General features: G+C 39.5%; 1 protein-coding gene across 4 annotated transcripts in view; it reads left to right on the top strand.

Annotated features, from left to right (window-relative positions):
* Positions 1–795: 795 nt before the first annotated feature.
* STXBP5L (syntaxin binding protein 5L) overlaps positions 796–11,628 on the top strand; it is a 422,914-nt gene continuing 412,081 nt past the window's right edge. For 3 of the 4 annotated variants that reach the window (XM_067034516.1, XM_067034508.1, XM_067034500.1), the window contains exons 1-2: positions 796–977; positions 1,629–1,682. The gene's annotated coding sequence lies outside the window, so the exon portion shown is untranslated. The remainder of the gene's footprint in view (positions 978–1,628; positions 1,683–11,628) is intronic. The other variant, XM_067034501.1, reaches the window with a different exon arrangement.

The raw sequence follows: 11,628 nt of genomic DNA, 5'->3' as shown, positions 1-11,628 counted from the left end.
GCAGTAAAGCAAATGTCCATGTAAGGACAGGATAGGATGGTCTAGCAGTTAAGTGCACAGATACTGAAATCAGGCTACTGAGGCTTGCACTCCAGCCTGCCATTTATTTACTGAGTCTCTTGACCTCCCCAAGTCCTAATGACCTAGCTGAATAGACATATAGCAATCACAGAACCTACCTCATAATGTTACTTTGAGGACTAAATGTGATAATATATGTAAAATGAGTTGAGTCTATCTCATGTGTGACAAATGTTTTATGCTAGTAATATAAAGCTCGCCAACCTAGAGGAGAGACACACAGTGAGGGGGAAGGGCCAGGGGCCGTAGCACAGAGGGGATACAGGATAGGTATAGGCTGCAGGTTATACCACCTTGCTCTCTACCTGTCATAGGTGTAACCTGTGCTCTTCTTGTCTGGGCAACTGCACCAACACAGAATAAAATAAGAGATGTGTAAACTCCTCAGAAAGGAAAGAACAGCTGTGATTTTCTCCTCGACTCAGCTTATTTTTGTTCCCGTGAAGGCCATTATAGCTACTGAGATTAAAAACAACCCCCTCCCCACAAAAAAGCCTCTCTCCAGTGAACCAAGAGATTTAAGTGGCAGCACCAGTGAAAGAATATTTGGCTGTCTGGCTCCTGTGTGCTGGCGCCTCTCCATCCCACCCATCTCCATCCTAGTTTTGGCTTCCTTAGTCAGACTTCTCTGCATAGCAGCAGAGTGTGTGCGCAGCAGCTCTGCCCAATGACTGACGGACCTGCTGCAGCCCCCGCTGGGGAGGCCAGGCTGTGATTCAGACTTCAGAGCACATTTGGAGGGTATTGCTTCTCAGCTGCCAGTAACAGTATTAGATGTTGTGTTCTGTTTGTGATGGGCACTCCGTGGTCATTTTTCTTTTCTTTTTAATATTTATTTATTTATTTTTGGCTGCGTTGGGTCTTCATTGCTGCATGCAGGCTTTTCTCTAGTTGCGGTGAGCGGGGGCTACTCTTTGCTGTGGTGCGCGGGCTTCTCATTGCGGTGGCTTCTCTTGTTGTGGAGCACGGGCTCTAGGCACATGGGCTTCCGTAGTTGCGGCACACAGCCTCAGTAGTTGTGGCTCACGGGCTCTAGAGTGCAGGCTCAGTAGTTGCCGTGCACGGGCTTAGTTGCTCCATGGCATGTGGGATCTTCCGGGACCAGGGCTCGAACCCATGTCCTCTGTATTGGCAGGTGGATTCTTAACCACCAGGGAAGCCCTGTGGTCATTTTTCTGATTAATCAATTCTCTTGTCTACCTAACCCTCTTCCCAATGACCCTGTATCTTTACCCCTGTCTCCCCTCTCTTTCACCTCCTTATTTGTCCTTGTGAATAACTATGCATTTCAGTGTATTTGGTTATAAAGTTCTCTCTCTAATCTGATGGACAATGAAACTTAAATGTGAATCACTTTGGAAGGGTTCTACTTAAAGACAAATGAGGCTACTCAAAAGAAGCCCCTTAGCCTACAAACCCAAAGACCGTCCAGGGGTATATGAGTGTCTTCAGCTGGAGGACCTATAGACATTTCATTCAGCCCTCAGGTTCCCAGATTCATGGGCCCCTCAGAATGATCATGTGTGTAATCAGACTATTCTTTACAGAGCCTGGGACCCTGAACCTTCAGAGACATGTCTGGTGCCCCTCATTGTCCTATGGTAAGTCCAAGTTATCTTATTCACATGCATATTGTATTTTTGCAAAGCACACAGACCTGTTGTTTATTGTGACTAAGATATTTATAACATAAGGAGTAGACCAGAGCACTGGGGTTTGACAAAGGTGCCCTAAAGATTGCTGTGGTCACAATGAGCAAGGTTAGAGAGAGGCAAGCTGGCAGACGCTGAAACACCCCCCCCCCCAATTCAACAAGAGTAGCTCTGCTTTATGAGTTTTGCATATTTGGTTTTGCACTGGATATTCTCTGTTTGCCTGTTTAAATCCATTCTCTGCCCTTCTCCATCTTGCTCTTTGCCCCCAAGAAGCTGACTTCCATGGATTGCATCATCTGGGCTTCCTTGCCCTCTAGTTGGGTTCAGCCAAAGGGAGGAGCAGTAGGAGACTGTAGGGCACAGGAGAGAGAATCAGGGGTATTTATTTCCCTGACTCCTTCCCTTCTAGGTTGTGGTTTGGCAATGGCTACATTCCTCTATAAAAGTCCACAGCTCCTATCTGCTGGTGCCTTCCTATAGCTACAGTTCTTGCCAGATTCTGGTAACCATTCTGTCTCCTCCTTTGCCCCTTCAAGCCCAGGGGTGGCCATTGCATCCCACTGTGGTTAGTCCTGTGTTATTTTTACCATCCCTTGCTGGTTTCTCTTTACCCTACCCAGTCTTTTGTGAATAGTCCATTCATTAAACCCTTTTCAGTCACACTTTTTGAGTTTTCCATCTGTGTTTGAATTTTCCATGCTAGGACTATGACTGATTCAGTCTTCTATTGTAAGATCTTGTTTAGTAGAGGATTCTACTGCTAAATAAAACCACAAAATTCTGCTGCAAAATAAAGCCACATGGAGAACAACACTGGATCAATCAGAAGCATTGTAAGAACAAATGTCACATTCTTTGTGAATGTGAATTACCCAAGATGGCTGGAGCAATGTCTTCAAAAAACTGTTGAATTAGATAATCTTTACCATACATTTTAAAGTTTCTATTGAAGAATACATTTAATTCAGTACTAAATTTAGTTACTACATAGAGGCTAAAATGACTCTGGAGTCAGACAGACTTGAATCCTGACTCTGGCACTTATCATCTGTGAGATTTTGAGTAAGTTATTTAACCTCGCTAAGCCTCTGCTTTCTCATCTGTAAAATGGAAGTAATAACATTCTCTATCTCATGGAATTGTTGTGAGAATTAAGTTAAATACTATATATACAGTGCTCAATACTAAGCTTGATACTTAGCTTGATACCCAATAAACTTTAACTCTTGCTACTATTATTTATAATAATAAAATGCAAAAGAATATATCAAACTAGTATAAGTCAACAGTTTGAAGAAACAATAGTATGAAAATCTAAAAGTCTGGATGGGGAAGGCAACAAGTGCTTCACTCACACAAATGCCAGACCCATTTCTTCCTGGAGTTTGTAGGAGTTTAAATCAGTCTTCCTGTTCAAAGAACCGTGGTGAACCAACATGCATTCTGGGCCAGCAGAGATGCACTGGTGCTATCAGTAAATTCAGCCAGGCGTACAAAAGGCAGTGAAAGTAGAAGTTACCTGAGGAAGTTACCAATGTTGGAGATCCTTCTTCAAATCTTGGCTCAAATGTTGCCAGTCTGTTTATTTATTAAATTTTTGGCTTATTGTCTGTCTCTTCCAGTTGGAATATAAATATGTAAAGGCAGGTTTTTTTTGTCTTATACACTGATGTTTGCCAGCTTGGTACTCGGTAAGTATTTGTTGAATGTTGTTGAGTCATCTCTGCATTACACTGTGTGTGAGATTTGGCTAACGCAGTATGCTAAATGATAACCTCTGGGTAATTATTTAATTGTATTCAATAGATGTTTACACCAGTTTAACAGGTTAGTTGTCATTTATCATTTGTGTCTGGCCTGTACTTGAACTGTTTCTGTTTAGCCATCTCGCACAAAGTAGACACTCAGGTGTGTTAGTCCCCTTGTGTGTTTAACTTTTTGTTGGATATAGCTTTTTTTTTTTTAAGATTATTCTTTGTGTACATGTATCATTGCAGGTGGGTATACCTCAAGCTGCATCTGTGCTTGAGAGCAGTGTTAAAAGTCCTCAGCTATCTATTTGCAGTTTATCAGAGAGAAGACATTAATTACTTCTTTAGTATTCCCTCTGACTTTGAGCATTCCCCCTCATTTCCTTCTTCTCCGCAAGAGTGACACATTTAGTTTTCTAAGTTTTAACCATTTAGTTTTTTTCCACATTGAATGCTTGATAGGACAGAAGCAAGCAAAGTACAGCATAACTTTTCTTTGTCATTCTGAGGACTGTACTGTCCCACCCACTGTTAGAAAACCCTGTGATTCCTGTCCAAATTATCTTCTAAGGGAAGCAGATACCCCTTCACTGCTTTCTTCTGATCAAAGGTGAGATTGGAAATTAATTTGATAGTTCACATATTCAGTCTAAAGGCATAGTACAAAAAGCTCGATCTAAGTCCAAGACAAAGGACATGTGATGGAGAATACATGATACTGAGTAGAAGCATCTTGGAAGGAGAAACCAGAAGTTTTGTGAATCAAAGGAGGAGAGCTTTTATAGGATACCTGTAATATGAACTATTAAGTGTTCTCATCTGCTCTGGAGAGCAGTTACCTGTTTTCTGAAGACCCATGGAGATAAGGTATCCTAACAAGTGATAGCAAATAGGGTTCATCTTAGAGTCAACTGTGTTCAGTTATGGTAGTAACTGACTGAAGTAGTGTTTCTCACAGTGTGGCCCACCAACCAGCAACGTTAGCATCACCTGACAACTTGTTAGAAATGCAAATACTTGGTCCTTACCCCAGACCTACTGCCTCAGAAACTCTGAGGTAATCTCTATTTCAATAAGTCATCTAGATGATTCTGATGCACATCAGTGTTTGAGAACAACTGGTCTGGAGTAGTGTGTTGAGCTCAGGGGAGAAAAAAATGCAGTCATCCACTGGTGATGTTACCATGAACATGGGTGGGAGGGGTGACAGTGAGTAGGCCATGTAATTTGTGACCTCACTTCTAGACAGAGTTTTTAAATATAATGCAAATGAGTGATCTAAACAAGTCACCAAACTTTGGCTACCCCAAAATTCTGAAGAACTAAAAGAACAATTGGTCAGAGTAAATAACAAATGCAGATGGAATGGTGGCAGTGGACAGAAGGAGAGTCACATGACTCCTCATCTATGAACATCTATAAACAGGTAAGAGAAGATGGTTATTGGAAGGATAACATAATAGGCCAGAAAGTGAAAGGAGTAAGAACCAGAATGGGCTGGTTTGGGGAAAAGATTTATTCTGAGTTTTTAAAGCAGTTTGGAGAGAGAATTGAGGGAGGTGAAAAGTACATATAGAGAGAGATGGAGAGAGAAAACTTAAAGAAATTTTCCTATGCATTAGGATAAAATTGATATTATTGAGAGACTTCTGTAAATATTTAAATTGTTTTTTAATTATTATTATCACAATAATTTCTATTTTGGTTGTTGAACCGTTGTTTCTTTCTGAGTGATACCATACTAAAACTGAGCTTTATTGGATTAAGTATTTGTATATTTATTTGTTTCTTTGTTTTCCTCTGTCTTCCTCTAAAAATACTTTATTTAAGGTGGCTCGCAGACAACAGTAGTGCTAATAACTTGCATTTGCTTAAAGTTTTGTAATTATAAAACTTTATAATCTTTTATTATCTTTTTGGTAGAACATTATGATGAGGCAGGTGGTGAGGGGACATTATTATCCCCATTCTCCAGATGAGAACACTAAAACTTAGTGAAGTTATGTACCTTGTTCTGAGTGAAACAACTAATAAATAATGGATTTGGGATTCAAACTTGGGTCTCATAACTCCAAAGTTGGCATTCTGTTTATTACCTCAGGTAGTAACAAAGAGTAGTGTAAAGAAACATCTCCTGTTGGGAAGGGTAATTTGTTTTAAACTTTAAATTTACACCATGTCTTATAAAATATGGTTCTACTTTTAAAGCTTTTTATTTTTTTTTTGGCCATGTCGTTTGGCTTGTGGGATCTTAGTTCTCTGACCAGGGATCAAACCCAGGCCCTTGGCAGTGAAAGCGTGGAGCCCTAATCACTGGACCGCCAGGGAATTCCCTTGGTTATACTTTTAGTCACACCTTGTAAGGAATTAGGATCTCATTTGAAAGGTGAGATTACTGCAGGTTTTTGTAATGGGAACAAGGAAAGTTTTTCATTACTAGAACTGGAGCAATGACAGTTTGAAAGCAGAAGGCACTCAGTCTAGCTTAGTCTAGTTTACAGAGGATTAAAGTGACCTCTTGGTGAGAGTTATTAAGAGAGTGCTTTGAGGCTCGGTATATGTCTTAATAGAGAGGGTACAGATGGAATAGGATAGAAAGCGAGCTGGCTACAAGACTGTCAGAAACTGCTGCATTGATTTTATCCTTTTGTACTCTGCTTATTTTCTTTTTCTTCTTCTCTTCCTATTTAATAGAGTTGTGTTGAAGGTTCCATCCTACCTAGCCAAGCCAAAGGGAACCAAGGAAAGGAATTTGGTCTTATTGAGTTGGAGCTTTACTTGTAGACCTCTGAGAATTCAAAATGGTGGTGTGGATGGAAAGGTGAATTTCTAGGATTTAGAGTTGGGGTGATGTGGTCATTTGGCTCTTCTTACATAGAGATACCCCTTCCTTGGATAAAATGTTGGAGGAATGTGGTCTTTTAATTTTTATTTGTTATTTCCCCCTTAAGAGAGAGAGAATCTTCATGTGATTTGATGAGAATTGAAGCAGGGTAAAGGAGTAGGTGGGATGAAAAATTAATAATTATCTTATAAACTCAGGAATTTTTAAAATGTTCTTTTAAAAGAAAACTGACACTAAAACTGTTTTAAAAAATAAATGTTTAGAATGAGGCTTTTTTCTATTGATGTCTGGTCTTTGCGCGTTCCAAATTCAAAAGGAATTTTAAAAAAAATGTAAACCTCTGTACAGTGTCAGGTGACAAGCAACACAGCATAGCTCTCAAAAGCAAAAGTTAAATAAATTTCAGAATATCTTTCTATTTTTCCAAGCTGAAGAGAACAAAGAATTAAGGGCTTTCTTTGCTTATAGACTTCTAATTTAAAAGTTGGGGAGCTTTCCTATTCTGCTGATTAGGCCTTGACATCTAGAGTGAAACAGTGATCACAATAAACATCTACCCACTTAGAGACTGGAATCAAGAAGCATATTGCCCATTTTTGGATTGGGTTGTTTGTTTTTTTGTTATTGAGCTACATGAGCTGCTTGTAAATTTTGGAGATTAATCCTTTGTCAGTTGCTTCATTTGCAAATATTTTCTCCCATTCTGAGGGTTGTCTTTTGGTCTTGTTTATGGTTTCCTTTGCTGTGCAAAAGCTTTTAAGTTTCATTAGGTCCCATTTGTTTATTTTTGTTTTTATTTCCATTTCTCTAGGAGGTGGGTCAAAAAGGATCTTCCTGTGATTTATGTCAAAGAGTGTTCTGCCTATGTTTTCCTCTAAGAGTTTGATAGTTTCTGGCCTTACATTTAGATCTTTAATCCATTTTGAGCTTATTTTTGTGTATGGTGTTAGAGAGTGTTCTAATCTCATACTTTTACATGTACCAGTCCAGTTTTCCCAGCACCACTTGGGTAGAAGACCTAAATAGACATTTCTCCAAAGAAGATATACAGATTGCCAACAAACACATGAAAGAATGCTCAACATCATTAATCATTAGAGAAATGCAAATCAAAACTACAATGAGATATCATCTCACACCGGTCAGAATGGCCATCATAAAAAATCTAGAAATGATAAATGCTGGAGAGGGTGTGGAGAAAAGGGAACACTCTAGAACTGCTGGTGGGAATGTAAATTGATACAGCCACTATGGAGAACAGTATGGAAGTTCCTTAAAAAACTATAAATAGGGCTTCCCTGGTGGCGCAGTGGTTGAGAGTCCGCCTGCCGATGCAGGGGACGCGGGTTCGTGCCCCGGTCTGGGAGGATCCCACATGCTGCGGAGTGGCTGGACCCGTGAGCCATGGCCGCTGAGCCTGTGATCCACAACGGGAGAGGCCACAACAGTGAGAGGCCCACATACCACACACACACACAAAAAAAACCTATAAATAGAACTACCATATGACCCAGCAATCCCACTATTGGGCATATACCCTGAGAAAACCATAATTCAAAAAGAGTCATGTACCAAAATGTTCATTGCAGCTCTATTTACAATAGCCAGGACATGGAAGCAACCTAACTGTCCATCAACAGATGAATGGATAAAGAAGATGTGATACATATATGCAATGGAATATTACTCAGCCATAAAAAAAGCAAAATTGAGTTATTTGTAGTGAGGTGGATGGACCTAGAGTCTGTCACACAGAGTGAAATAAGTCAGAAAGAGAAAAACAAATACTGTACGCTAACACATATATATGGAATCTAAGGGAAAAAAAAGGTCATGAAGAACCTAGGGGTAAGATGGGAATAAAGACACAGACCTACTAGAGAATGGACTTGAGGATATGGGGAGGGGGAAGGGTAAGCTGTGACAAAGTGAGAGAGTGGCATGGACATATATACACTACCAAACGTAAAATAGATAGCTAGTGGGAAGCAGCCGCATGGCACAGGGAGATCAGCTCGGTGCTTTGTGACCACCTAGAGGGTTGGGATAGGGAGGGTGGGAGGGAGGGAGATGCAAGAGAGAAGAGATATGGGAACATATGTATATGTACAACTGATTCACTTTGTTATAAAGCAGAAACTAACACACCATTGTAAAGCAATTATACTCTAATAAAGATGTTAAAAATAAAAAGAAGCGTATTACCCTAATTCTTCAAACGCTATTGAGGAAGAGAGTAAGTGAAAAAGAGATAGAGAGGGAGAGAGAGAGAAAGAAAGAGAGAGGAAGGAGAATAAATAAATCTAAAGATATAATAATTGGAATATGGCTTTTCCTGATCCACCAAGAAGTTGAAAGATCACCACTGGCAAATAAGAGTTCAAATATACATGAATGGGAATACTAGACTATATTTTAACAACATTAGCATATTTTCCTAGACTTATAAATTGTCATTGAAGTTCTGTTTACCAAGTGTTATTGCATAATCATCTGCCAAACTTGGCAGTGAAATGAAGCTGTAGGACTAGAAATTTGTTTACATTTAACTTTGTGGGGACCCATCCCTATATTGGCACATGCTGTAGGTTGGCATTTACATGCAAATCAGCCAATTATTTATATATATTTTTGTTATCCCCACAGCAGAATGGTGAAACCAATTCCTTGGATGTATAAGTCTAAGAAGAAATGTAATTCTAATGAAAAAAATTTCACAAATGCTGTTCAATAAAATGTATAATTCCAATGCTACTAGGATGAGCAAGCACATTTTTATATGTAGGAAGTGTACTGCCATTTGTTTGCTTGTTTTTTAAAGGAATCCTTCATGGATATAAGAGAGAAAGAGTCATAATGAAGAGAGACAAGTTGTTTTGCCACTATTCTATCACCACATGTTCTGCTCCTACTTTTGCAAAATGAATAGAGAGGTACCCAATTAACTTCCTTGAGTAACCAAATATTTAAAACAAGTGAATACACAAAAACCTTTCAGTGACCTTCATTTGTAGGCAAGGTAACCACAGAGAATCAATAAATATATTGACCAAACACTTGTAAGAAGAATGAATTTGTCACAGGGCAGTGTTGTTTACTGACAGTACACCTGACTTTCTTCCTGTTCCCAGATTCCCCTCACCTAAATCTACCTGGAGGCTTTGCCTCCTCTCAGATCTTGGAATGAGCTTATCCAACTCATTGATTTGAGATCAAGTCAGGTTTGTTGATGGCCCCTCTCTAACCCTAGTGTCTGTTCTAACTGTTCCAGGTTGGGTTCATTTCCTATTTCCTAATTACATAAGTGACTGAGTTTCTTGCCAATTTCTCCATATTTCATGTTTTTCTGTTCTCTGAAGCTTATATATTAGTTTGCTAGGGCTGCTGTAACAAAGTACCACCAACTAGGTGGCTTAAACAACAGAAATTTATTCTCTCACAGTTTTCTGTAAGCTAGAAGTCCAAGATCAAAGTGTCAGCAGTGTTGGTTTCTTCTGAGGGCTGTGAGAGAGAATGTTCCATGCCTCCTAGCTTCTGGTGGGTTGTTGGAAATCTTTGGTGGTCCTTGGCTTGTGGAGGCATCACCCCAATCTCTGCCTTTATGTTCACATGGTGTTCTCCTTTTGTGTGTATGTCTATCTCTTCATATGGCATTCTTTTTATAGGGACAACAGTCTTATTGGATTAGGGGCCCAACCTACTTCAGTATGACCTCATCTTAACTAGTTGTATCTGCTGTATGTTTCTGGGCTTCAACTACCTTTCCCTTATCTACAAAAGGGAGGTAAAAAGGCATACCTCTTACTATGAGGATTAGTAATAATATCTGTAAATGCAACTAACACAATGAATTGTACATTCATAGTACAATTAGGTACATTGTACATTAGGTACTTAGAAAGTGGTAGTTATTATTACGGCATTTAAAATTCTTAAGACCACTCTTTCATTTTTCTACTGCATGCTATATTTAATCAAGGCTTATCTTGGAGTCAGAATATAAACAGGTCATGGGATCTTGAAAGGAGGAATCAGTGAGGAATTGTATCTTCTATGAATCCTAGCCTTTGAGAGTTTTAAAAAACTTCAAAAAATAGCAATAGTTATTAATAATCTTACTGTACTCAGAAAAACAGGGGCAAATCACCTAAGGCAGTATTTTGAGTTTAACTACAAAATTTAGCTACAAACTACAGAATATTTTAAAACCATGGTATTTAGTAATCATTGCCTCTGAATCAAGTAGCAGTTTTGTTAGGTACTTGTCAACTAAATTATGGGTAAATTCAACTTAAAATATATTTGAGGTTCAAAATGTGTTTCTAATTTTAAGAACCAAAGAACATAAATAATAGACTTTTATTAAGAAACAGGAGCAATTGTTGTTAGTTAATTCCTGCTGCTGCAAGTTTCTTAAATCCCAAATTCAAAAAAGAAACATGGAGCCAGCTCTATGATCACATTTTACAAGACTAGAAAGCAAGTGGTATCACTCTTGGAGGAACAGATGGGATCCAATTGGTAATTCCAGTTGCAGAGAGCAAGCGCAATGACTGGAGTGAAGCCAGAATAACAGTTGTAAGAAAGAGGCTCTCCAGAATTTAGGGGAAGCTCCAGGATGGAAGTGGAGTACCTGGAAGAAATACACACCTTTCTCCTGGGGAGGAGCCAGGTGCCCTGTTCAGACAGGTTGAAGATCAAAGTATGACACCAGAATGTGTGTAATGCACAAAGAAGTAAGTGAGATTTATGAGGAAGTAGGAAGGTGCTGGGTGTGTCTAGAGGAGAGAGGACTGAAGAAACAGAGTCAGGAACAGCATGACATCACTCAGGATCACTGATCAAGACCAAAGTAGGAGATACACAAGGGGGCTTCAGAGTCCAACAGGCAGTTACTTCTAAAGATGCGCTTGTAGGCATGGCCTAATTTCCACACTGTCAACCAGGACCTTCTGCCCACTATTCTCAATTCTTAAAGTGGTCAGGCCTGGCCAGGTGGACAACAGTGTGCATCTTGGCAACCAGCATCCTTATGATTTGATATTGCAAAGACAGAATATCTTCAGGTGGTAGGTCCCAGAACACAGGCTAGGATTCTGCTAAACCAATATGTCCTGAAATATGCTGAAAAGGCCTTTGCACAGCAAGGCTGCTGGCATCTCCTGCTTCTTGTCTGACTAAGATGTCCCTGACTTCTTCAGCCAGGGACAAAATTAAATGTTCACTCCAAACCAAGCTATAACCTGACTTTCTATGAAGCAGAAAATTGTTTCAATTTGAACAATCCTGTAATTTT

Source organism: Kogia breviceps, chromosome 5, assembly GCF_026419965.1.
Source record: "Kogia breviceps isolate mKogBre1 chromosome 5, mKogBre1 haplotype 1, whole genome shotgun sequence".
NCBI classification, from domain to species: domain Eukaryota; kingdom Metazoa; phylum Chordata; class Mammalia; order Artiodactyla; family Physeteridae; genus Kogia; species Kogia breviceps.
This window is presented reverse-complemented; position numbering and strand designations above follow the sequence as displayed.